Source organism: Phoenix dactylifera, chromosome 1, assembly GCF_051530095.1.
Source record: "Phoenix dactylifera cultivar Ajwa chromosome 1, Ajwa_hap1_PhDact_Kaust_v1.1, whole genome shotgun sequence".
Classification (NCBI taxonomy): domain Eukaryota; kingdom Viridiplantae; phylum Streptophyta; class Magnoliopsida; order Arecales; family Arecaceae; genus Phoenix; species Phoenix dactylifera.
In genome coordinates this window covers 34173604-34177202 of record NC_143190.1, presented here as the reverse complement: position 1 = coordinate 34177202, position 3599 = coordinate 34173604, and positions in this window count along the sequence as shown.

Genomic DNA, 3599 nt, shown 5'->3' with positions numbered 1-3599 from the left:
CATCTACGTGAATTATAACTTCAAATGTATTAATTATTCTCATTTTGCATTAGATTTTCATTTAATGACCGTGCAAAATTGAAAAATCTTAACAATTGTCAGCTTGTCCCAATGACTATATTAAGAATTGATTCTTAGATGGTGCATCGTCAAAAATCTAAAACCTAATAATTATATTATAGATGTGTCTCTCTTTTTCTCTCGATATATATATATATATATATATATATATATATATATATATATATATATATATATATATATATATATATATATATGTTAGAGGAGGTTGATCATTATATGAAGGAGAAGGAATCTTGTGGATTTGGGGTGTGAGGACCTGTGTAGGCATATATTTAGTCCCACATTGGTTATTCGCCGAAGAGATATTGGGTACTTATACAAGACTAAGGAACACAAATAATAACTTCCAGCTAGTCTTTTTGGATGAGATCTTAGGTTGTAACAAATGGTATCAGAGAGAATCTAGCCTATAATCAATGTGGACTAAGGAAAACTGCAGTACTGATCCATTGGGACAGATCATGGTGCTTGTAATTAGATTTAAATGGATTTGAATCTTTAGCCTAACGAGAACATCATGGCTTAAATGAGGAGAGTATGGGAGAACCCTTCTATATCAGTTATTTGCTGGATAGATCTTGGGTATTTATACATGATCAAGAAATCCAAATAATACTTTCTGGCTAGCTTTTTTGGATGAGGTCCTGGATTGTGAAATGGGAAGTGAACTTTGGTGCAGATCATGGTGTCTGTTATATATGGACTTCAACCTATTCGGGTTTTAATTGACGCTAATATGGTAAATTTGCATTTAGTGTAATTTGATATTCTTAGTTTGCTCAAAAAAAAAAAAATTGAAAACATGATGGGGAAAGAGAGAGCTGAACCGGAAGTTTCCTCTTGTTTTTTTTTTAATGGAAAGTTTCCATCTACTTTTGTCCCCCATCTTGTCGGGTGGCCGCCTAGGATTCTTCCCATCAACTAATTCCATATATCATTTTGTTCTCTGAGGACGTAGTATATTTAAACCAAGATTCTTCTCACCAACTAATCATATTTCATTTTATTCTTGTTTAATATCCACAACGTAGACAACTTTTATACTGTATATATCTTTGTTTAAATATACTAATTGCTAAGAGAATTAAAAAAAAAAAATCCATCATTTTATTTTCTCAGCAACAAGTATATTTAAACCAAGGTACAGTATAAAAGGTTGTCTACTATTGTGGATATTAGACTACGGACGACAAGACACAGATGTAGGTCCTTTCTTCAAAAGAAAAAAGAAAAAAAGAAATAGAGGGCTAAATATGGACATGAAGAACGGGAACAATGTTCATGTCTACCCTTAATCAACAAGAAGGCCAATTTTTTGTTTACCATGTCATTTGGTCTCTTTGATGATGAGATGAGTACACATAACATATGATAATTGTGTTCATGTCTACCCTCAATCAACAAAAGGAGCAATTTTTTGTCTGCCATGTCGTTCGGTCTCTTTGATGATAAGATAAGTACACATAATAAGTGATAATTGTGTTCATGTCTACTCTTCTTGAACAAGAGGGCCATTTTTTTGTTTACCATGTCGTTTGGTCTCTTTTATGAGATAAGTTTATCAAGATAAAAAATAGATTTAAGCATATTGTGTCAGTTTAGAACACAAAATTCAAGATCTTTCAGAACAGCAGAGTTATAATTCTGTCTACATTGTTCTAGTGGTGGATGGCAGGAAAGATGACCAATCGTAGCATGCGATACATCAATAGAATGACATTTGAGCTTAGTTTACGATCCTACTAAAATGAAAATAACTATTAAATGCGCTGTAGAAGAGTCCCTCTTGGTCCAACCACATCATGTTTTCAAATCCATCTAGCCTCACTAATCATAACCATAGCAACAAAACTCTTTTTCATATGTCATGGTGCTGTTTTGACAATGATCATGACCATCTCAAACACTATTATTATAGCTAAGTGCTCCTGAAAAAAATACCAAAGATGAAGCTTCTCTGCGTGAAAAAATACCAAATCAGTTTCACTTTCACAATCCTACAAGAGTACTTGGTTGTTGTGAAGTGTTAAAAAAAAAAATCTCTTTTTTTTTTTTCTTTTTTAAGATGGGTGATTCACACTATTCTAAAATGAACACATTCAAAAAAAAATCAGGAAGTAACATATCCCACAAAGCTCTCAGAGCAAGTGTCAAGTCGGTCCATAACACACCACTCAAGTGGTCATCCACGAAGAAAGCCACCCAATCTGCAGCTCTATTTGCCTCATGGTAGATGTGCTATTGTAGAGGTGCCCCTTCTCGCCAAATATCCTGCAAGAGGGGGTGCGTGCCCAACCCCCCTCACCTTCAAGAGGCCTAAAAGTGGTGATTGTGGGCCAAATGATGGAACATCAGCATCCCAATGCATTCATATCTTCGATGAAAAAACTTCTACTTTGAATGCTGCACCTGTTTCACCAACTCATTGTCACTCATGCAGTCATGCTCTTATGTTGCTAACTTTTGCTCAGGCACCTTTATCCAAATCACCGGCTCTGGCATTTTTTCATTGGCTATCTTCACTTTTTGTCTGGTTTGAATTCGAAAATCAGTAATGTATGCCAAGAACAATTAAAAATAGTTTTCAGCTTACTTCATCTTCTCTTAAAAAGACATTCAGTCTACTCCATCAAGTATAATTCTAAGCACTTCCAAATTCAATCATTTTCTGGGGGTTCTTGTTTCTTCATCCCGGCACCCGAATCTGCTCCAACTTCATGTAACAACAGACCAATCAAATTATGCATCTGCCCTGAAAGTGCGACCGACAAAAATTTTTCAATACATTTCCACTCCACTCCTGGCCATCAAACAAAATCATCATCTTGCAAGGAATTGTTGATTGCTGCCTATAGTGGAGTCTGAAAGGAGGCCACTGTGACCAACTGTTTGCAGAAAACACCACTTCAGTCATGGCTGGCTATCCAACAACAACTACAAAAAGAGAAAAGGGAAGAACAGCCCAAGGGGTGATCACCTCAGCTGTTGCTCATGCAAGAAATGGTGCAACAGTGCAGAAGACCTAACATTTTGATTGGTGCAATCTAATGAAATTGAAATATGGAAAGGAGGAGATACGAAATTTTGATTTTGTAGAAGTTATGAGAAAAGGATATGAAAAAAAATGCTTGAACTCTAGATATGGCCTGCTCCTCAGGGAAAACATGAAAGAAGTCCCTGATATAAATGATTGGCAAATAATTAAGGACCTGTCGTAGCCAACCAATTATTTCGATCAAGGCTTCATGGTTATGATATGGCTTACATAACTTGTTTTCACAAATTCACACAGCTGATGATTTATTTTCTTGGGTAAACAGTTTTTTTTTTTTAAAAAAAAATCTCGAATCCATACACTATGTGGCATTTATGATCTACTACTCTTTAGTTCAGGTAATTAGTGAAATTAAAGCGAATCACATGAACCAAAAACCATGTTGTTCACAAGCCAAGAAATAGCAAATCTGGACCATGTGATCAATGGACCTGAGCTCACCACAAACACCATAGACCAA